At 41.1% G+C, this 25,162-nt stretch overlaps 1 protein-coding gene across 3 annotated transcripts in view; it reads left to right on the top strand.

The window, feature by feature from the left end:
* The window catches only part of LOC123748003 (matrix-remodeling-associated protein 5-like), a 97,493-nt gene that overhangs the window by 45,485 nt on the left and 26,846 nt on the right, over positions 1–25,162 (top strand). The window lies entirely within an intron of this gene.

The following is a 25,162-nucleotide window of genomic DNA, read 5'->3' as shown; positions in this document are numbered from 1 at the left end:
GAGTGGAGTTTAGTACCACTAGCAGTGACTTTGGGTGAAAATGAAAGAGAGAGAGAGAGAGAGAGAGAGAGAGAGAGAGAGAGAGAGAGAGAGAACTAATCAGAACGCTCAGAAAGGCTCTCTCTCTCTCTCTCTCTCTCTCTCTCTCTCTCTCTCTCTCTCTCTCTCTCTCTCTCTCTCTCTCTCTCTCTCTCTCTCTCTCTCTCTCTCTCTCTCCCTCAGAAAATTTATTACATATCACTGAAGAAACTGCAAAAAAATGTCTGGAAAAATCATACATGAATTAATTTTATTATTATGGTCAAAATATAAATTGCAAACTTATAATATACATTTTATTGTAATATTTTTATTAAGTATTTTTCAAAAGCATTAAATATTGCAGATTACTTATTAATTCAACAAGCACCTAATTTTAAAACAAATAAGAACTTTCAAACATTTTTGTGACATATCATTCGTATTTCAGACGAATAAATTATATAATAAAATAAGTTATAAAAGTCTCAGATTCCTCTTTACTGTCAAGATGCCCTCGACGACAACGATCTCAGTCTTCCGTGATCTTAACTTTATTGAAAGAGCCCAAGATTTACTTCCACTCCACATCACTCTTCACAAGTCAGAGGAGCGCGCTCCAGACAGCTTAACTATCTGCGTGGCTGGATTCAGTCTTCTCCTCACCTGAGCTGTTGTCTCTCTCTTTAGGCTCCAGGCTCCATCTATCGAGGAAAAATGAAGGTTTATCTAGGTACCTTACTAGGAAATGTGAAGGTCTATCTAAGGACCATACTAGGGAAATGGGAAGGTTTATCTAGTTATCATACTTGGGAAATGGAAGATTTATCTAGTTACCATACTAGGGAAATGGGAAGGTTTAATCTAGTGACCATACTAGGGAAACAGAAAGGTTTATCTAGTTACCATACTAGAAAATGGAAGGATTATCTTTTAATCTTTGTAGATTAGGTTTGATTAGGATAGGTAACGTTCAGGTTAAGTTTGGTTTGGTTAGGCCACGTTTGATACTAAGGTTAGGTTAACCTAGATTTGGTTACGCCAGGTAAGGTTTAGTATAAAGAATATAGCACTTGGAAGGGATATGAGGATAATGAGTAGGGATATATGGATATGAGCATAATCCCCCTACAGCTCCCTCGCAGTTGGCTTCGTTCTAAACTCCCACTCAGGGATCCAGGGTTCGATTCCAGGGCAGGACAGATATGGTTTAGCACGTTTTTTTCACGTAATGCCTCTGCTCACCTAGCAGTAAATTAAATACCCGAGAGAAAGCAAACTGTCGTGGGTGGTATTTTGAGAAAAATCAGTAATTCGGCCACGGAGAGGACCTCGATACAGGCCTAAAGTAAAATTATATATACACAGGCGTACTATCCCCGAGAAAACGAATGAAAATATGATAGAAAAGACACACATTTGCATTCGTTTAAGGAAGTGTTTTGTCGGTTTGGTGTTGGGTTTAAGGTCTATCAACCGTGAGAATGGCATTATTTGGCCACCACAATTTTGGTCATAATAGCTACCACAATTAGTCATAATGGCCACCTGAATAATTTACTGACCAACCACCAAAGTACACTTTAGTCCAGGATTAAAGCCAGGTAAACCTCTGGTTGAGTATATCCCTGTATTTATTAATATTTTCTTTATCTTTGATATTTACTGATTATCTGCTGTCATCTGATGTAGATGTCTTTGGCAGATAGGGAAATTTTATTAAGTTTGAAATTTTTTAGTAGGTTTATTATTTTTGGAGGGGGGGGGGAGTAAATTGTAAATAAGTCAAGCTTTCTATATCGATGTGATGAACAGGAATTTTAATTTGCTCTCATTTGATTTTGGAAAATTCCAACGCTCTCACTTTTTGGGGATTAAATTAATTTTTAATCGGGCTTTTCGATTTCAGGTATTTTTTTAATTAGTTATCTCTAAATAATTCATGAATGCTCATATATGTTATGTATTTTATCGGCTTTTTGTGTGTTTTTGCAAAAAATATTTTGCATCAAAATCGATGTTTTTGTTAGCAAGACCTGACAGACCTTTGATTGTAAAATTGTCCATAATACGAAAGAATTCTTTGCATGAAGAGGTGTTTGCTAAGAAAAACTTGTATCCTCTTGGAGTGCATTTCCCAGCAAACACAAAGCGAAACTACGACGTTGGTACATTGTTCGAACAAGTTTTAACACCTCCTAACAACTTATAACAACCAATATAGCAAGTTGTAACAACGTTCTAATACGTTATAAACACGTTAAGCCAAGATATAACAACTTTATTACAAGTTGTAACAAGCTGAAAAAAGAGACTGTTACGGTTTGTGTTTCCAGGGTTCTGTGTATTATTCTAAAGAACTTTTATATAAAAAATCATATCTACTAAGAAGACCTGAGCACCTCTCTCGATCATCAACACATAGTTCAAAGAGAACCTCTTCAATGGGAAGTTGGTAGGAGAGATGGTCTCTACAATCAACCCATTCTCCCACTTTCTTACAGTCAATATTGACTTATTAAATACGTGCATATGTGACATACTAAACATACTAGTTTACCTTGAAAAGCTTCATAGAAAACATCGACCTTACCTAACCTTCTTAGTATGTTAAGATAAGCATCTTATTGCTTCGTAATTACAATTATTACTTAACCTATACCTATAATAGGTTAAGTGTTTTATACTTAAAGTGTTATATACTTTTTAATTGCTTCGTAATTACAATTATTACTTAACCTATACCTATAATAGGTTAAGTAATAATTGTAATTACGAAGCAATAAGATGCTTATCTTAACATACTAAGAAGGTTAGGTAAGGTCGGTGTTTTCTATGAAGCTTTTCAAGGTAAACTAGTATGTTTAGTATGTCACATATACACTTATTTAATAAATCAATATTGGCCATACGAAATTGCGATAACGGGTTGCTACAATATGTAATTAATTAAAATAAATATTTTTTTTACAATTTCGTCACGTGTGGTATTTTTTTTCTGTGCCAAGAGTCACTAGTAACGTTGAGGACCATAGTATATATACCGACGTACAACAAAATTAGGATTTAGAAATCTGAACTATTGATTTGGTAAAACCGGAAATCTATTTTTTTTACTTGTGTTGACAAACTAGACTAACCAATCCTAACCTCCCTAGGCCTAATACAAGATATCTGAGGCCTTATATAGTACATATGTGTGCTATACTGGGCCTAGGAATTCTTAAGTTTGTGTTTCAGCTTCATTAGTTTAAAAAAAAATTACTTACTAGTCAGTATACTACTATCTTAAATCTAAGAAGGTACGAATTCTGACTACTGACGATCGCCACAATAGGTACCGTATAAACTGGAGAATGTGTTGAGTGGTAACCTACAGTTTTCACTAATTTTGTTCTTGGTATATTGCATCTTCATGACGCCTTCCCAGTCGTTGTTCCAAATCTACTATGTGGATCACATTGTTCACTCTCTACAACACCCATGCGGATTTATTTTAACATTAAATTGTTTTTTATATCGTGCAAATTTTGTTAAATTTTTGAAATATGCTAACAAATTAGAATCCGTGACTACTTCTTATTTCCAGGATTGTTATTTTTATTTTATTTCTAACAAAGAAGGGCAGAAAAAGGCGAATTTTGACTCTTGTTAGCAAGTTTAGGGCTTTTTCTTCCCTCAGTACACCATAACTCTTCGTCTATTCGATTCCCTATAACACCATCAACCCATTTTTTTTAAATAACTTTAGAACCAAGTCCCTATAATAACTGCTGAGGGAATAGGGAGGGTAAACGAGCACTTGAGGGTTATTGACCAGTCGAAGCGCTCAAAAAAAAGGTGATTCACATTCTTCTGTGGTTTATAATGTTTCTTTTGGCAACATTATAACACATATATTATGACACATAAAGCCAAACTATCTCCTGTTTTCCCCCACACAAAGCCACACTATCTCTCTCTCTTTCCCCCCAGACAAAGCCACACTATCTCATTGTTTTTCTCCCACACACCTTTCCTATCTCGCCTCATCACTGTGACGAGAGTGAGAAGGCCACATACGCTCTTCACTATATATATCTTCACATCATGCCCATCTCCACTGACATTATTTCTCTCCACATCCACTCATGTGGACAGAAATGTGGACATTTCCACATTAATATATCTATATAAATGAAAATGGAAATGCTCGTTTGTTCAAAATCGCTAATCTCCGAAAGTTCTTCCCCGATTGCTTTCAAATTTTCACACAACGTTCCACTCTCATCCGAGCTGGTTTTTATATACATACTATATTGATGTCACGTCTGTGACGGGAAAAATCTAGCTTTTTATGAAAAACTGTGTTTTTCATTTGTTTTTCATGTGAAGGAAATCTTCGAAACCTCTTTACCGATTGCTTTGAAATTTTGACACAACGTTGCATTCGAATAGGCGAGTGTTTTTATATACCTACTATATACATGCTTCAGTTGTGACAGGAAAAATCATGTGGTTGGTTTTTAAACAGCGCCATTTGTTGGACGTAAGAGCAACACATTCTGTAATCTCCGAAAGTTCTTCACCGATTGCTTTGAAAATTTGAGACAACGTTCCATTCAAATACGTGCATGTTTTTATATTCCTACTATATAGATACCACACTTGCGACAGGTAAAAATATGCTTTTTTTGAAAAACAGCGCCATCTGCTGCATGTATGAGCAACACACGAAATATGTTATGATTCCATTTCAAGGTTTACGATTTCATTGATAATTGGAATTTTCATAGAGTTTCATTTATTTTCATTTTGATTTAGTTATTTTGTGTGACATTGCGTTGGAATTGAGCTGTGTTGTTTACCATGCCGTTCATTTCGTGGGTATAGTTTATTTGTCTCTTTTTTCATTTTTTTTCATTTGTTTTGTTTAGCTGTTCTTTTTAGTTTTCAGTGAAATTCGTGGTGAAATTGAGCTGTGTCGATTGATCTGCGTTTGAAATGAAATATTTCGTTAGTATTTTTTGTTTTTGTTTTGGAAACAAGAAAATGTACAACACGTTTATTTCACTGCTGCAAATGTGCAACAAACAACTATGAATCCACCGGCTTCAACGTTAACAGCTTTCTTCACGTTATGTCAAAATGATACGTTTGCGAAAACACTGCTGTATTCGGAAGTGCCTCCGTATTACAAATGGAATTCCAGTAAAAAATCATTTGAACGACGCAACGAGGAGAGCGAGTCGATGGACAACCTGACATATTCAAACAAACTACGATAGGCAGACTGTACTCTGTGCAGCCCAATCATGATGAATGCCTCTTTCTTCGCATGCTGTTTTAAATGTGCCCGATCCAACGTCTTTCCAGCAATTGAAATTTGTCAACGGCGTAACACATACCACTTTCCGTAATACATGTCAAGCTCTGAATTTTTTGGGGAACGAAAGACCCTTGGATGTATGCATTAATGACGCGTCCAACACGTCACATCCAAATCACATTCATGTATTGTTTGCAATCATATTGACCACCTGCTCTCCTTCATCTCCAACAGAGTTATGGGAGAAATATAAATCGCACATGGCTGAAGATATTATCTGTCGAATACGCAACAAAAATTTAAATATAGACATGGCTTTCACAGCAGAAATCTAAAACGAAACGTTGATAATGATTGGAGATTTGTGCTTAGAAATCGCGAACAAAGTTCTCAATCAATTGGAAATGCCATCGCCGAGTCGATCTGCTGCTGCTTCGTTCGATGTAGAATTGCGTCGTGAACAAAATTACTACACGGATGATCTGTTGTCGTATGTGCAATCAAATATTCACAATTTAACGCTTGAGGGAAAAGGCATTTACGATCAAATAATTTAAACTGTCAATAATGGGCTTGGAGAAATCTTCTTAGATGCGCCAGGAGGAACTGATAAACCTTCCTAATTAGATTGATTCTGGCAGCATTTCAATCCCAAATGGCATGACCTTAGCTCTTACATAGTCCGGAATTAGCTGCGACATTGGTACCAGGTGGATGAACTGCTACTTCGGCTTTGAAATTACCATAGAACATGTAATTCATTGAAACTCTCCTGTGCAACATTTCCAAAGCATCCGGCATGGAAAAAATATTGCAGAAACGCAAACTTATTGTTTGGGATGAATGCACAATGGCCCACAAAAAGTCGCTCAAGGCTCTTGATGAATCATTATAAGATTTGCGTGGAAACATCAGACCATTTGGGAACGCATTAATATTGCTTGCAGGAGATTTCAGGCAAACTTTACCTGTAATTCCTTGATTGCCTTCAGCGGACGAAATAAATGCTTTCTTGAAATACTCTACTTTGTTGCGCCACGTAAAGACGTTAAAATTAACTTCAAATATGCGTGTCCAGCTGCAACAGGATCCATCAGCTGAGATATTCTCATATAAATTTTTAGAAATTGAGAACGTAAACGTGCCGGTTGATCTGACCTGAGGACGAATTTCATTGCCTCGTAACTTATACAATTTAGTGACATCAAAAGAAGAATTGGTTGAAAAAGTACTTCCCAATATTCAAACCAATTATAAGAATCACGATTGGCTGAGTGAACGAGCTGTTCTTGCGGCCAAGAACAAAGACGTTCGAACTTAACAATATTATTAAGTTTAACTTTCAAAGCAAGGCAGTCACATACAAGTCTGTCGACACTGTTGAGGAAGCAGATGAAGCGGTTAATTATCCAACAAAATTGTTCAATTTACTCGATCTGTTAGGGATACCATCACACGTACGACAATGGAAAATCTGCTTGCCAATTATCATGTTGCGAAATATCAACTAGCCAAAACTTTGCAACGCCACGCGTCTTGCAGTAAAAAAAATTAATCAGCGACGTCGTAGAAGAAACAATCTTGACAGGACCTTTCAAAAGTGAAATGTACTCATTCCTTGCATTCATATGATTCCAACAGATATGCCATTTAAACTTAAGATATTCTGATTTCCAATCAGATTGGCGTTTGCAATTACCATCAACAAAGCTCAGCGCACATCTTTAGAATTGTGCGGTTTACATCTAGTCACGGATTGCTTCTCACATGGACAATTATATGTTGCGTGTTCAAGAGGAGGTAAACCAGACAACCTCTATATCTCCACAGACAATGGAACAACAAAAAATGTTGTATACCCACAAGCACTGTGAAATTAACCTTATCAGAAACGTGCACCTTCTATTTTCTTTCTTTCCCATTTCACTAGACTGAGCCACAGCAACGCGTGGCGGGTACAGCTAGTGTATATATATATATATATATATATATATATATATATATATATATATGTCGTACCTAGTAGCCAGAACTCACTTCTCAGCCTACTATTCAAGGCCCGATTTGCCTAATAAGCCAAGTTTTCCTGAATTAATATATTTACTATAATTTTTTTCTTATGAAATGATAAAGCAACCATTTTTTCTATGTATGAGGTAAATTTTTTTTTATTGGAGTTAAAATTAACGTAGATATATGACCGAACCTAACCAACCCTACCTAACCTAACCTAACCTATATTTATAGGTAAGGTTAGGTTAGGTAGCCAAAAAAAGCTAGGTTAGGTTAGGTTAGGTAGGTTAGGTAGACGAAAAAACATTAATTCATGAAAACTTGGCTTATTAGGCAAATCGGGCCTTGAATAGTAGGCTGAGAAGTGCGTTCTGGCTATTAGGTACGACATATATATATATATATATATATATATATATATATATATATATATATATATATATATATATATATATATATATACACTAGACACGACAAAGTCAACGACATCATTAAAAGAAGCCTTGCCTCTGCTCAGTGTCCAGCGGAGAGAGAGCCCCGCAACCTACTGAACCGTGACTCTGTTAGCTTTGCCGGCCGACCAGACGGAATCACACTGCGTCCGTGGAAGGGTGGCAGGCAGTTAGCATGGGACTATACTTGCGTATCCATCCTGGCAACGACATACATCACCCTCTCTGCCGGCACGGCAGGAGCCGCAGCGACACACAGAGAAAAACAAAAGTCAGTCAAGTACAGGCAATTAGATCAAAGGTACAATTTCGTTCCAATAGGGTCTGAGACCCTAGGCCCATGGGGTGAGAGTGCAAGAAGGTTTCTTAAGGATCTTGGTTCCAAGCTCATTGACACCACAAGAGACCCTAGAGCAGCAAGTTTTCTCTTTCAGCGCCTCAGTGTCGCGATCCAGAGGGGAAATGCCCGCTGCATCCTCGGTTCCTGCCCGGAGTCGGAGGAGTTCGAGGAAATCTACAGCCTCTAGGAAGCGAACTTTTTCTTGTGTCCTCTCAATGTTCATTTTTTGTATAAAATCAGATATGTAACTGTACAACCTTGCATAATAAAGTGTACATCATAATAACAAAAAAAGGGGGTGGTAGGAGAAGTGAACACTCTTTCGTATTCAGAGTTAAATGTCAAGTTTTTCCCTGAGTGCTCTGTGTTCCCTTCTCTGAGGCTGTGGGTCCCAATAATTGCACCAGTGGTGGTACCCCCCTATATATATATATATATATATATATATATATATATATATATATATATATATATATATATATATATATATATATATATATTAGTATATTTTGGTAGCAGTCTTTCCTGTAGACATATATTATTAAATATGACCGAAAAAGTAAGATTAATAATTCTAACACGAATTTTCTCAATCTTTCGTACATTACGCTTCACTGTTGGAGGTAAATCAAAAATCACTTCTCCAAAATTCATTTTTATTTCTAGTCTAGAAGCATAGAAGCATCAAGAAATATGGACCAATAGGCTTGTACACTATCTTGTCACAAACACTTCTATTCAATACCCATTGTTTCTGTTCTGTCTTGTGTTGATACTTTTAATACCCTATTAATATCCCCTCCTGTTCTGTCTTGTGTTAATGCCACATCACCCTTCCCACCTCACTCAAATGTAGATATAAAATCAGAGATACGTTCTAATCAGTTGTGTATTTGTGAAGTCTTTGAAAATGTAATAAGTTTTACGAAACGCGCCCGTGTCGCGTCAGACTAGAAATAAAAATGAATTTTGGAGAAGTGATTTTTGATTTACCTCCAACAGTGAAGCGTAATGTACGAAAGATTGAGAAAATTCGTGTTAGAATTATTAATCTTACTTTTTCGGTCATATTTAATAATATATATATATATATATATATATATATATATATATATATATATATATATATATATATATATATATATATATATATATATATATATATATATATTATTAAATATGACCGAAAAAGTAAGATTAATAATTCTAACACGAATTTTCTCAATCTTTCGTACATTACGCTTCACTGTTGGAGGTAAATAAAAAATTAATTCTCCAAAATTCATTTTTATTTCTAGTCTGACGCGACACGGGCGCGTTTCGTAAAACTTATTACATTTTCAAAGACTTTTGTTCACAAATACACAACTGAATAGAACTTACGTATCTCTGATTTTATATCTACATTTGAGTGAGGTGGGAGGGGTGATGTGGCATTAACACAAGACAGAACAAGAGGGGATATTAATAGGGTATTAAAAGTATCAACACAAGACAGAACACAAACAATGGGTATTGAATAGAAGTGTTTGTAGAAAGCCTATTGGTCCATATTTCTTGATGCTTCTATATTGGAGCGGAGTCTTGAGGTGGGTAGAATATAGTTGTGCAATAATTGGCTGTTGATTGCTGGTGTTGACTTCTTGATGTGTAGTGCCTCGCAAACGTCAAGCCGCCTGCTATCGCTGTATCTATCGATGATTTCTGTGTTGTTTACTAGGATTTCTCTGGCGATGGTTTGGTTGTGGGAAGAGATTATATGTTCCTTAATGGAGCCCTGTTGCTTATGCATCGTTAAACGCCTAGAAAGAGATGTTGTTGTCTTGCCTATATACTGGGTTTTTTGGAGCTTACAGTCCCCAAGTGGGCATTTGAAGGCATAGACAACGTTAGTCTCTTTTAAAGCGTTCTGTTTTGTGTCTGGAGAGTTTCTCATGAGTAGGCTGGCCGTTTTTCTGGTTTTATAGTAAATCGTCAGTTGTATCCTCTGATTTTTGTCTGTAGGGATAACGTTTCTATTAACAATATCTTTCAGGACCCTTTCCTCCGTTTTATGAGCTGTGGAAAAGAAGTTCCTGTAAAATAGTCTAATAGGGGGTATAGGTGTTGTGTTAGTTGTCTCTTCAGAGGTTGCATAGCTTTTCACTTTCCTTCTTATGATGTCTTCGACGAAACCATTGGAGAAGCCGTTATTGACTAGGACCTGCCTTACCCTACAGAGTTCTTCGTCGACTTGCTTCCATTCTGAGCTGTGGCTGAGAGCACGGTCGACATATGCGTTAACAACACTCCTCTTGTACCTGTCAGGGCAGTCACTGTTGGCATTTAGGCACATTCCTATGTTTGTTTCCTTAGTGTAGACTGCAGTGTGGAAACCTCCGCCCTTTTCCATGACTGTTACATCTAGAAAGGGCAGCTTCCCATCCTTTTCCATCTCGTAAGTGAAACGCAGCACGGAACTCTGCTCAAATGCCTCCTTCAGCTCCTGCAGATGTCTGACATCAGGTACCTGTGTAAAAATGTCGTCAACATACCTGCAGTATATGGCCGGTTTCAACTTCATGTCGACTAAGACTTTTTGCTCGATGGTACCCATATAGAAGTTTGCAAACAGGACACCTAGGGGAGAACCCATGGCGACCCCATCTACTTGCTTATACATGTGCCCATCCGGGCACATGAACTTGAAACCGGCCATATACTGCAGGTATGTTGGCGACATTTTTACACAGGTACCTGATGTCAGACATCTGCAGGAGCTGAAGGAGGCATTTGAGCAGAGTTCTACATTTTTACATTTAAAAAAAATTAGAATTAGAGAGAATTACATTTTCAAAGACTTTAGTTTACACACACACAACTATAACTAAACAGAGTTTAAAAAGCTTCGATTTTATACCTGCATTTGGGTGAGGTGATATGATACAACAGTTTTGGATGAGGTGAAAACAAACTTTCAACACAAGACAGAACACGAAACAATGGGTATAATATTTAATAAGTGTTATGATCTCAGCTTGCAGGAGAAACGAGTCTCCCTCTTTGAGAGTTATTCATCAAGCCTGACCTGATTAGAAGGTCATGCAAATATTGAGGTGATAACACATATGTAAAATAGTTGCTTGGATATGTATAACAATTTGAGATTATGGGCAATGAAGAAGAAAACAGATAAATGACTGGCTAGGAGATGTGGATATTTTGCTGGAGGCGTGAGGCTCGCTTCTGGAGGGGCTTTGGCCTCACTTGAGTGCCAGACATCGCAGGGGAAAATCGCGCTCCATTCGAGCTCCCGTCAGAAGGGAACCCCTAGTGATATATCTCCAAGAGAAGAGAAGTGTGTAGACGTGCCAGCTGTGGAACTGAGCTGGGAACGTTGTGGTCTCAAGTCCTGGTCGAAGAGGAGAGTAATAAACCGCCCAGAGGCATTATTGCGGGCCGTGGAAGCGCCCTGACTAAGCTTCGTCAGAGGGAGGAGCGCCCTCGACCAGACAATCTGTGGTAAGTACGATATACGCCAGTTCATAGTGATTGCTTGTAGTTGGTCGTGTGCCCAGCGACAGTAGCAATGTTTATTGATACGTTAGACGTGTTTTGGTGAGGCCGAAAGCCTAAAATATGAGAGTGGAGAGGGAGGAACACGGAGCGACGTCCATCCCCTCTGAGCACTGGCAGGTAACTGAGGGAGCTTGGCTCCTAACGGTGGAAGACCCTCCCAGCGAGTGAGGACCACCGCCGGGCGAGGTGGAGTATGGACCCGCCCAAAACGGGGGAGTCCACTCTCACAGTATGTAGAGGACAGATAGAGGTTTGAGGCAAACATATTGTGTGATTATTTTTGTTTATGTGTTAAAGGGGAAACATTTTTATTGGAGTGTCGATGGGTTGCAGGTTTGTCTTTGGGGAAGAAGTTGCTGAGAACTTCGAAGCCAGCCCAGATGAAGTAATTGATGAGACTCCAAGGTAGTGGAGGAGAGGACCTCGAGCTGTGAGGAGAAGCAGTGAAGAGGAGTGTCACATGCTTCTGTAGAGGTGGTGAAGCACCATAGTTGCTCGAGAGAACTTCATGGTGTAGCAGCCAGGAGAGCTGTGGAGGACCCTAGCAGAAGGGTGAAGCACCTTAGTTGCTCAAGGAAACTTCGTGGTAGCAGCCTGGAGGAGCTGTAGAGGATCCTGTTAGTAAAGCCCGGAAGAACCTGAAGATATCAGGGTAGTGAACTTCGAGAGGTGGAAGGGAAGTTCTGGTGGATTCCTTGTAGGGAGTTGATAGTGTTTGGTTGTCATTAGCGTGCATGACGCAGTGAGAGGTGAGTGATTGTTGGCATTCTTATGTCAAGGAGTGTTTTATACAGAAGTTTAGAGTTGCAGGCGTAGGCTGGATTACCTACAGATGTATGTGTTCTAGGACTGATAGGGTGACCGATTGATCATTGCAGTGTATCAAGGAACATTTATGCTGATATATGTTATTGCATTCACATGTGGATTTTCATTGTACACATTTATATATATATATATATATATATATATATATATATATATATATATATATATATATATATATATAAATATATATATATATATATATATATATATATATATATATATATATATATATATATATATATATATATATATATATATATATATATATATATTTATATTTCTCTTGTAGATAGTGCAACAGTGTATATATACTTGATCTACTTGAGGAGGTTGATGGTATCAGGTGGTGAATCAGAAGATAAGATACCACATGGTAAACTGATAATAGAGTTCTGATGGCGTTGGAGAGCAACCTGATTGTAATATTATAGAGTATAGGATTCATTATTATTATATGTGTGTATGTATCGTGTATGTGCTTTGTCCAGTAAATGTAACCCAATTTGCTGGTGTTTGCCCTTGTCCTAGTGAGGCTTCCCAGGAGGTAGTAAAGAAGGAGAGAGAGAAAGAACCAAGAACCACTGCTGTGGACAGGGTAGAAGGTAATACTAATAAGTCAAAGGGGGATTGAGGAGATCATATCACCTAAGCAGAGAGTGGGGAGTCACAGCGGCTCGAGTGGGTGTGTGCACGTGACAGCGAGGCTAAGTGTTGGAGCCGCATCCCCTAAATGTGTGACGTTGAGCCCCTCTCCATGGGCCAGAAGCGCCTAGTGTGATCTCCTAGCGAGGTATAAGCACTCTACCGAGTTGTGGGTTGGGTTGTCTGCAAAGGAGGAACAACACGACAACACCACCAACACACAATCTATAATAGTAAGTTAAAGGGAAGAATGGAAGTAACTGCAAAGGGCCTATTGGCCCATATTTCTTGATGCTTCTATATTGGTGCAGAGTCTTGAAGTGGGTAGAATATAGTTGTGCATTAATTGGCTGTTGATTGTTGGTGTCGACTTCTTAATGTGTAGTGCCTCGCAGATATCAAGCCGCCTGCTATCTCTGTATCTATCGATGATTTCCGTGTTTTTTGTTAAGACTTCTTTGGTGATAGTCTGGTTGTGGGAAGAGATTATATGTTCCTTAATGAAGCCCTGTTGCTTATGCATCGTTAGTCGCCTGGAAAGAGTTAATGTTGTCTTGCCTATATACTGAATTTCATGAGGCTTACAGTCCCCAAGTGGGCATTTGAAGGTATAGACGACATTGGTCTCTTTTAAAGCGTTCTGCTTTGTGTCTGGAGTGTTTCTCATGAGTAGGTTGGCCGTTTTCTTGGTTTTATAGTAGATCGTCAATTGTATCTTCTGATTTTTCTCTGTAGGGATAACGTTTCTATTAACAATATCTTTCAGGACCCTTTCCTCCGTTTTATGAGCTGTGGAAAAGAAGTTCCTGTAAAATAGTCTAATAGGGGGTACAGGCGTTGTGTTAATTGTCTCTTCAGAGGTTGCATGGCGTTGCACCTTCCTTCTTATGATGTCTTCAACGAAACTATTGGAGAAGCCATTGTTGACTAGGACCTGCCTTACCCTACAGAGTTCTTCATCGACTTGCTTCCATCCTGAGCTGTGGCTGAGAGCACGTTCGACATAAGCGTTAACGACTCTCCTCTTGTACCTGTCTGGGCAGTCACTGTTGGCATTGAAGAACATTCCTATGTTTGTTTCCTTAGTGTAGACTGCAGTGTGGAAACCTCCGCTCCTTTCCATGACTGTTACATCTAGAAAGGGCAGCTTCCAATCCTTCTCCATCTTGTAAGTGAAACGAACACAGAATTCCGCTCAAATGCCTCCTTCAGCTCCTGCAGATGTCTGACATCAGGTACCTGTGTAAAAATCTCGTCAACATAACTGCAGTATATGGCCGGTTTCAAGTTCATGTCGACTAAGACCTTTTATTCGATGGTACCCATGTAGAAGTTCGCAAACAGGACACCTAAGGGAGAACCCATGGCGACCCCATCTACTTGCTTATACATGTGCCCATCCGGGCTCAAGAAGGGTGCCTCTTTAGTACAAGCTTGGAGTAGTTTCCTTAGAATGTTTTCTGGTTTGTCAAGAGGAGTACAGGCCAGATCACGATACACTCTGTCCGCTATCATCCCGATTGTTTCATCCACAGGTACGTTGGTAAACACTGTTTCCACGTCCAACAAGGCTCTTATCCCTGTGGCCTGTGTTCCCCGCAGTAAGTCAACAAATTCGTTTGGAGACTTCAGGCTGAAGGTGCAAGGGACATAAGGAGTCAGCAAGTCGTTGAGTCGCTTCGCCAGTCTGTACGTGGGTGTGGGTATCTGGCTAATGATTGGCCGAAGTGGGTTTCCAGGCTTGTGTGTCTTGGATTAAGGCGTCTTGTACATACCAGTTGCGTTGCTCCTGGGAGTATGGGTTCGAGTCACTTCTGGGGTGTGAGTTTTCAGTTGCATATTGTCCTGGGGACCATTCAGGCTTGTTCGCATTTGTGTTCCTCACGTGTGCCCCAAAGAATGAGGTGATTTGGTAAAATGCTATGCCCAAGATTACTATCCGAGTGCCGGTGGTGGGGTGGTTCAAATAGCCTCGGCTATCACCTCATTATGTCCGGTCGTGATGGTCAAGTGGATTAAGGCGTCTTGTACATACCAGTTGCGTTGCTCCTGGGAGTATGGGTTCGAGTCACTTCTGGGGTGTGAGTTTTCAGTTGCATATTGTCCTGGGGACCATTCAGGCTTGTTCGCATTTGTGTTCCTCACGTGTGCCCCAAAGAATGAGGTGATTTGGTAAAATGCTATGCCCAAGATTACTATCCGAGTGCCGGTGGTGGGGTGGTTCAAATAGCCTCGGCTATCACCTCATTATGTCCGGTCGTGATGGTCAAGTGGATTAAGGCGTCTTGTACATACCAGTTGCGTTGTTCCTGGGAGTATGGGTTCGAGTCACTTCTGGGGTGTGAGTTTTCAGTTGCATATTGTCCTGGGGACCATTCAGGCTTGTTCGCATTTGTGTTCCTCACGTGTGCTCCAAAGAATGAGGTGATTTGGTAAAATGCTATGCCCAAGATTACTATCCGAGTGCCGGCGGTGGGGTGGTTCAAATAGCCTCGGCTATCACCTCATTATGTCCTGTCGTGATGGTCAAGTGGATTAAGGCGTCTTGTACATACCAGTTGCGTTGCTCCTGGGTGTATGGGTTCGAGTCACTTCTGGGGTGTGAGTTTTCAGTTGCATATTGTCCTGGGGACCATTCAGGCTTGTTCGCATTTGTGTTCCTCACGTGTGCCCCAAAGAATGAGGTGATTTGGTAAAATGCTATGCCCAAGATTACTATCCGAGTGCCGGCGGTGGGGTGGTTCAAATAGCCTCGGCTATCACCTCATTATGTCCTGTCGTGATGGTCAAGTGGATTAAGGCGTCTTGTACATACCAGTTGCGTTGCTCCTGGGAGTATGGGTTCGAGTCACTTCTGGGGTGTGAGTTTTCAGTTGCATATTGTCCTGGGGACCATTCAGGCTTGTTCGCATATATATATATATATATATATATATATATATATATATATATATATATATATATATATATATATATATATATACACATATATATATATATATATATATATATATATATTGTGACGGGAAAATGTAGGAGTGTAGATGTTCGGCAGTCCTCCTAATGGCTGGTGTCAATGCCTAGTCACACTTACAAAATAAAGATAGACTGCTTGCCTGTTTATCTGTGGTAAAGTAAGGTAAGACACGCAAAACACATAGTATGAACAATGAAACTTTAATTATTATAGAAATTAAATTTTAAACAAAGACAATCCCTTGGCTATGTACAGTGCAAATAAACAAGTAAAAAACATATAGCATAAATGAAGATTAGGGATGAAGTTACTCAACAATAATATAAATACACTGAAAAATAATCAGATGCTGAGAATATGGCGCTAGCTGAGAAACTTCCACCTGATACACAGCTTATATCAGTTAGTTGTTCACTGCTTGAGAGCACAAGGATATTCCGACTTCAATGGCTGGTTCAAGCCCAGACATCGACTCAGGTAGAGGGCGCAGAGGGGCAGAAGTGCAGTTGTGCAGTCGGCGAGTCACCAATCAGGAGCAGGCAGGCTGGGAAGGGTAGTTGGCTGGTTGATGACGAGCCGGCGTGGAGGGAGTGTGGAGTAGGGGTTGAGTTTTGGGTACGTTTACCTCCTGGTCAAAACGTTTTGTGCTACTAGCAGACGTATCTTGTAGGTAGCATCTTATTCTTGTATAATATACGTAACTTGATGTAGAGAAGAGCAAGCTCAATCTCTCTTGAAAGAGATTATCCTCACAATATATATATATATATATATATATATATATATATATATATATATATATATATATATATATATATATATATATATATATATATATATATATATATAAATATATATATATATATATATATATATATATATATATATATATATATATATATACATATATATATATATATATATATATATATTATTAAATATGACCGAAAAAGTAAGATTAATAATTCTAACACGAATTTTCTCAATCTTTCGTACATTTCTTTTCACTGTTGGAAGTAATTCAAAAATCAATTCTCCAAAATTCATTTTTATTTCTAGTCTGACGCGACACTTGAGCGCGTTTCATAAAACTTATTACATTTTCAAAGACTTTAGTTAACACATACACAACTGAATAGAACTTACACATCTCCGATTTTGTTTATATCTACATTTGAGTGAGGTGGATGGGTGAGGTGGTATTTAATAAGGTATTAATTTCATCAACACAAGCCAGAACATGAGACAATGGGTATTGAATAGAAGTGATTGTAGAAAGCCTATTGGTCCATATTTCTTGATGCTTCTATATTGGAGCGGAGTCTTGAGGTGGGTAGAATATAGTTGTGCATTAATTGGCTGTTGATTGCTGGTGTTGACTTCTTGATGTGTAATGCCTCGCAAACGTCAAGCCGCCTGCTATCGCTGTATCTATCGATAATTTCTGTGTTGTTTACTAGGATTTCTCTGGCGATGGTTTGGTTGTGGGAAGAGATTATATGTTCCTTAATGGAGCCCTGTTGCTTATGCATCGTTAAACGCCTAGAAAGAGATGTTGTTGTCTTGCCTATATACTGGGTTTTTTGGAGCTTACAGTCCCCAAGAGGGCATTTGAAGGCATAGACGACATTAGTCTCTTTTAAAGCGTTCTGTTTTGTGTCTGGAGAGTTTCTCATGAGTAGGCTGGCCGTTTTTCTGGTTTTATAGTAAATCGTCAGTTGTATCCTCTGATTTTTGTCTGTAGGGATAACGTTTCTATTAACAATATCTTTCAGGATATGTTCCCTTTCCTCCGCTTTATGAGCTGTGGAAAAGAAGTTCCTGTAAAATAGTCTAATAGGGGGTATAGGTGTAAACACCTATACCCCCTATTAGACTACTATAGCATTTCAAGCATTTCAACGTGGATCACGATGCCTGAGCCAGCCAAGACTTGACCTATGTAGGTATGAATACCTGCTGAAGGCCCCGGGGGTGACAAAAAGAACTGTATCTCCTTCATTCCAACACAATCAACGTAGAAAGGTGCGTCGTTTGAGCTTCGTGTATGGCGAGGCAGGTACAGTGTATGGGTGAGGGTGAGGGGAGGGTCGCTGCCGTCATGCCAGTGTCGCCACCCACCAGCCCCCAAGCGGGGTGTGGGGGGATGGGGGAGTGGTGGGGGAGGCTCTCAAGCAGCCTACAATGATATTAGTCGGGTATTAGTGCGTTCCTAATAATTGTGGCGAGTGTAGTGTTTCAAACAGAGTGCACAAGTGATTTCCTCGAGTGTTGAAAGTGTGTCTCAAGTTTGACGGCGGCCTCCCTCGTGTTAGTTTAGTTTACTCACATGTGCCGCCTCCATCACCCCTGCCCCCAGAACAGCCCACCCGCCATCTACCCTCACCCCCGCTACCTGTGCCCGACCCAGCCCATCAACACACAGCCTACCCACAGACGGTGCCCAGGCCATGCCCAACTCCCCCAGGAGGGTAATGCTTGCCTTGGTATACTCCATTCGGGAAGGAGAGGGTACACTCAATGGTCACCCAGGCGTCAGGACATCTAGGCATGGCGCATGTTGCACCTTACACACACCCTCCTTCTAGCCAAGAGGGGGAACGCCCAAGTGGAAACTGTAAGTGTGTGGCAAACGGGTTTGTCTTGTTGCTGATGGAACTGTCCACCGACATTTTGTCAATTCTGGCAGTTGTCTAGGGTCTAGGCGCCCGGGACAGTAACAATGAACAACCTGCTGCTGAAGCGAGGAACAATACCTCCCTCAACTTTATTTCAGTAGATAATCTGCTTGAAGTGGTCAAAGCGACGTCCACAAGAACCTTGTCCCACATCCCCAAGGCTGCCGTCACCAAGCAGCTACCAAACTCACCAGTCTGCTGACAAAGGTCAACAATGCTCCTAGAACCATTGGAGCATGGCATAATCTCCTACTTTTTTGGGAATGCATGCCTAGCATTACCGCCGAGGAGAGACAAGACATTAGCAACCTCCAAAATTAGGGCTCTTAATGAATTCCCCAGAGCAGACCACCTAGTCCGCCTCCCCCCTCGTGCCAAGAACACCAGCCGTAGGACGACAAACAACAGCTCACATGAGAATCACAAACTGAGAGCACAGATCACCAGGAAAATAGAAGAGGGCAATACCACAGGTGCCATCAGAATCATAACTAGCGATGACACTATTGCCCCCAGGAACGCCACGACAGCACAGGCTCTACAAGACAAAAACCTACCCCGAGCCCCAGACAGTAGCAGGGATCCCCAGGAAAACAATGCTGGCATAGAACCCTTGACTGTTCGAGAATCTGAGGTTTACAAAGCATCCATGTCTTTCCCAACAGGTTCAGCAGGGGGCTTTACAGGCCTAAGACCCCAGCACATCAAACAAATGCTGAACCCGGTGCTGGGAGATGCCGCAAAGGACCTTCTGGTGAAACTTACCAGATTCTCCAAAATGTGTTTGGCCGGCGACATCCCTGAGGACATCAGGCCTCTCTTTTATGGAGCAGCACTCTGTGCTCTAAAGAAGGACAGGAGAATTAGGCCCATTACCGTTGGCAACACCCTCCGACGCCTCGTAGCTAAGGCGGCAGTGAAATCTATCAGCCAGGAAGCAGCCACCTTGCTGAAACCTAATCAGCTCGGATTTGGGATCCCCCTAGGCTGTGAAGCTGCAACACATGCAGCGCGGGCTTACATTGCTGATCTCCCAGCCCAGAAGACACTAGTAGAACTTGACTTCAAAAATGCCTTCAATCAAGTCAGAAGAGACGCTGTCCTCAGGGCTGTACACAACCATTTCCGTCCCCTTTACCCATTCATCCGATCGTACTACAGTGGGGACTCTAAGCTTCTTTTTGGGGAGCATGAAATAGACTACTGTGAAGGAGTCAAACAAGGTGATCCCTTGGCCCCCCTCCTTTTCTGCTTAGCTATCAAAGAGGTCACTGACAATCTGACAAGCGAACTAAACATCTGGTACCTGGATGATGGCACTCTCGCCGGAACCTCGGATACCATTTTGGAGGATATAAGGAAAATCCAGGAGCAAGGAGCAGCTTCGGGCCTCATTCTCATTGCATCCAAATGCGAAATAGTCTCCCGCAACCCAGGTATCACTGGCCAAATAAAAAATGTCCTTCCAGATATTCTCGTTGTCGAGCCACGTGACTGCACTCTCCTGGGTACCCTCATTGGCCCACAAGCGATCGAGGAGGTCCTGGACGCAAAAATCACTGATCTAAGGAGAATGCTGGACAGGATTGACAAGATCGATGCCCATGATGCTCTCTTCCTCCTCACAAGATGTCTATCTCTCTCTAAGTTGATTTACTTTCTCAGGTGTTCCCCATCCTACAACAGCCCTAAATTAAATGTGTATGATACCCTTCTGAGGTCCATCTTGGTGAAAGTCCTGAACCTGCCATTGGACGACTCTCAGTGGGAGCAAGCAACCCTCCCTGTAAGATTCGGCGGCCTTGGTGTCCGTACAGCCTCCCAGATTGTTCTACCAGCCTTCATTTCCTCCTACCATGCATCGCACGATCTCGTAAGAGATATCCTACCTGAACTCTTGAGTAATTCAGCAGATATACACAATCCTGCTTTCACTGAATGTTCAAATCAGTGGGAAGCTCCTGCAGCCCCAGCACCCATCATAGAACCATAAAAAAAACACAAACAGTCCAGCTGGGACCACCCACTAATAGAAAAAAGAGCTGCGGCTCAGCGCCGCAACATCAGACAAGGAGAAAGCCTTCCTCAGAGCAGTGGGTGCCCCCCATGCAGGAGACTTCCTCCTGGCAGTACCCATGTCAGCAATGGGCACGTGCCTAGATCCAGAATCCCTTTGTGTAGCAGTTGTCCTCCGCCTTGGTGTCCCAATTCACACTGAATACAAGTGTATTTGGAACAGGGTGGAAGCAGACCAATACGGACTGCATGAATTGCATTGCGGAAGCACAAAGGCCTGGCATGCAAGACACAAAGAGGTCAATGACATCATCAAGAGAAGTCTCGCCTCAGCTCAGTGCCCTGCGGTGAGAGAAGTACGCATCTTAGGGGACCAAAACCCAGATTTCCTCGCACTTCACCCGGATGGCATCACCATATACTCATGGAAGGAGGGTAGACAGTTGGTGTGGGACTACACATGTGTATCCACCCCTGGCTGACACCTAGGTACACTTCGGTGCTGATCAAGCAGGTGGGGCGGCCAACCACAGGGAAATAGCTAAATCAGTCAAATACAAGCGATTGGAAGGTCAATACACCTTTGTTCCCATAGCGTCTGAGACCAATGGCCCCTGGGGCAAGAGTGCCTTGAGATTTCTCAAGGAATTAGGCTCCAAGCTCATTGACGTCACCAGAGACCCAGGAGCGGCCAGTTTTTTGTTTCAACGTCTCAGTGTGGCGATCCAGAGGGGAAACGCCTGATGCATCCTCGGTTCCTGTCCGGAAGCGGAGTAGCTTCAAGAGATCCACAACCTTTGAGCACTCTTTGCATCAACCAATGTACATCTTGTAACCTTTCAGTATATACAATAAAGCTACAAAAAAATCATAAGGAAGGGAGTGGTAGGAGAAAAGCACACAGAAACTGTATTGGAGGGGACCTAAACATTCCCTCTAATGCGTTATGTGTGATTTCCTCCGAGACTAAGGGTCCCCCTTCTTCCAGCCACAGGTGGTACTCATTAAAAAAAAAAAATATATATATATATATATATATATATATATATATATATATATATATATATATATATATATATATATATATATATATATATATATATATATATAACTGAAAACTCACACCCCAAAAGTGACTCGAACCCGTACTGCCAGGAGCAACGCAACTGGTATGTACAGGGACGCCTTAATCCGCTTGACCATCACGACCGGACAAAAGGAAGTGATAGCCGAAGCTATTTGAACCACTTCCCCACCGGCACTCGGATGGTAATCTTGGGCATAGCATTTTATCAAATCACCTCATTCTTTGGGGCACACGTGAGGAACACAAATGCAAACAAGATTCACAAAACAAGAACACAAATGCAAACAAAATTTGTTTGCATTTGTGTTCCTCACGTGTGCCCCAAAGAATGAGGTGATTTGATAAAATGCTATCCCCAAGATTACCATCCGAGTGCCGGCGGGGAAGTGGTTCAAATAGCTTCGGCTATCACTTCCTTTTGTCCGGTCGTGATGGTCAAGCGGATTAAGGCGTCCCTGTACATACCAGTTGCGTTGCTCCTGGCAGTATGGGTTCGAGTCACTTCTGGGGTGTGAGTTTTCAGTTGGATATAGTCCTGGGGACCATTCAGGCTTGTTTGCATATATATATATATATATATATATATATATATATATATATATATATATATATATATATATATATATATATATATATAACTTTAGAACACTTTCCCACCAGGAGACTCGAACCCTAGCCAGCACAGAAGCCTTCCAGCAACTGGTATAACAGGTACGCCTTAACCCGCTCCACCACCAGCTCAGACCCTTAAAAGAGATGGTAATTTCGGAGTATTTAAATACACCAAAGATCACCACCTCCCAAGAGCACTAGAGCAAGTGAGGGGTCATTTACACGTTAATTTTATCAAGTCCCTGTTAATATGGGAAGACACAGTGTCTATGCTTAAGGCACAACTCTCCTAAACACGAGAGTGAAGTGTACAACTTTAGAACACCTTCCCACCAGGAGACTCGAACCCTAGCCAGCACAGAAGCCTTCCAGCAACTGGCATAACAGGTACGCCTTAACCCGCTCCACCACCAGCTCAGACCCTTAAAAGAGATGGTAATTTCGGAGTATTTAAATACACCAAAGATCACCACCTCCCAAGAGCACTAGACCAAGTGAGGAGTCATTTAGACGTTAATTTCATGAAGTCCCTGTTAATATGGGAAGACACAGTGTCTATGCTTAAGGCACAACTCTCCTAAACACGAGAGTGAAGTGTACAACTTTAGAACACTTTCCCACCAGGAGACTCGAACCCTAGCCAGCACAGAAGCCTTCCAGCAACTGGCATAACAGGTACGCCTTAACCCGCTCCACCACCAGCTCAGACCCTTAAAAGAGATGGTAATATCGGAGTATTTAAATACACCAAAGATCACCACCTCCCAAGAGCACTTGAGCAAGTGAGGGGTCATTTAGACGTTAATTTCATCAAGTCCCTGTTAATATGGGAAGACACAGTGTCTATGCTTAAGGCACAACTCTCCTAAACACGAGAGTGAAGTGTACAACTTTAGAACACTTTCCCACCAGGAGACTCGAACCCTAGCCAGCACAGAAGCCTTCCAGCAACTGGCATAACAGGTACGCCTTAACCCGCTCCACCACCAGCTCAGAGCCTTAAAAGAGATGGTAATTTCGGAGTATTTAAATACACCAAAGATCACCACCTCCCAAGAGCACTAGAGCAAGTGAGGGGTCATTTAGACGTTAATTTCATCAAGTCCCTGTTAATATGGGAAGACACAGTGTCTATGCTTAAGGCACAACTCTCCTAAACACGAGAGTGAAGTGTACAACTTTAGAACACTTTCCCACCAGGAGACTCGAACCCTAGCCAGCACAGAAGCCTTCCAGCAACTGGCATAACAGGTACGCCTTAACCCGCTCCACCACCAGCTCAGACCCTTAAAAGAGATGGTAATTTCGGAGTATTTAAATACACCAAAGATCACCACCTCCCAAGAGCACTAGAGCAAGTGAGGGGTCATTTACACGTTAATTTTATCAAGTCCCTGTTAATATGGGAAGACACAGTGTCTATGCTTAAGGCACAACTCTCCTAAACACGAGAGTGAAGTGTACAACTTTAGAACACTTTCCCACCAGGAGACTCGAACCCTAGCCAGCACAGAAGCCTTCCAGCAACTGGCATAACAGGTACGCCTTAACCCGCTCCACCACCAGCTCAGACCCTTAAAAGAGATGGTAATTTCGGAGTATTTAAATACACCAAAGATCACCACCTCCCAAGAGCACTAGAGCAAGTGAGGGGTCATTTAGACGTTAATTTCATCAAGTCCCTGTTAATATGGGAAGACACAGTGTCTATGCTTAAGCCACAACTCTCCTAAACACGAGAGTGAAGTGTACAACTTTAGAACACTTTCCCACCAGGAGACTCGAACCCTAGCCAGCACAGAAGCCTTCCAGCAACTGGCATAACAGGTACGCCTTAACCCGCTCCACCACCAGCTCAGACCCTTAAAAGAGATGGTAATTTCGGAGTATTTAAATACACCAAAGATCACCACCTCCCAAGAGCACTAGAGCAAGTGAGGGGTCATTTAGACGTTAATTTCATCAAGTCCCTGTTAATATGGGAAGACACAGTGTCTATGCTTAAGGCACAACTCTCCTAAACACGAGAGTGAAGTGTACAACTTTAGAACACTTTCCCACCAGGAGACTCGAACCCTAGCCAGCACAGAAGCTTTCCAGCAACTGGCATAACAGGTACGCCTTAACCCGCTCCACCACCAGCTCAGACCCTTAAAAGAGATGGTAATTTTGGAGTATTTAAATACGCCAAAGATCACCACCTCCCAAGAGCACTAGAGCAAGTGAGGGGTCATTTAGACGTTAATTTCATCAAGTCCCTGTTAATATGGGAAGACACAGTGTCTATGCTTAAGGCACAACTCTCCTAAACACGAGAGTGAAGTGTACAACTTTAGAACACTTTCCCACCAGGAGACTCGAACCCTAGCCAGCACAGAAGCCTTCCAGCAACTGTTATGCCAGTTGCTGGAAGGCTTCTGTGCTGGCTAGGGTTCGAGTCTCCTGGTGGGAAAGTGTTCTAAAGTTGTACACTTCACTCTCGTGTTTAGGAGAGTTGTGCCTTATATATATATATATATATATATATATATATATATATATATATATATATATATATATATATATATATATATATATATATATATATATATATATATATTTATATATATATATATATATATATATATATATAT

Source organism: Procambarus clarkii, chromosome 14 (assembly GCF_040958095.1).
Source record: "Procambarus clarkii isolate CNS0578487 chromosome 14, FALCON_Pclarkii_2.0, whole genome shotgun sequence".
NCBI lineage: Eukaryota > Metazoa > Arthropoda > Malacostraca > Decapoda > Cambaridae > Procambarus > Procambarus clarkii.
Note: the sequence above shows the minus strand (reverse complement) of the source record. Positions and strands in the feature narration are given on the sequence as shown.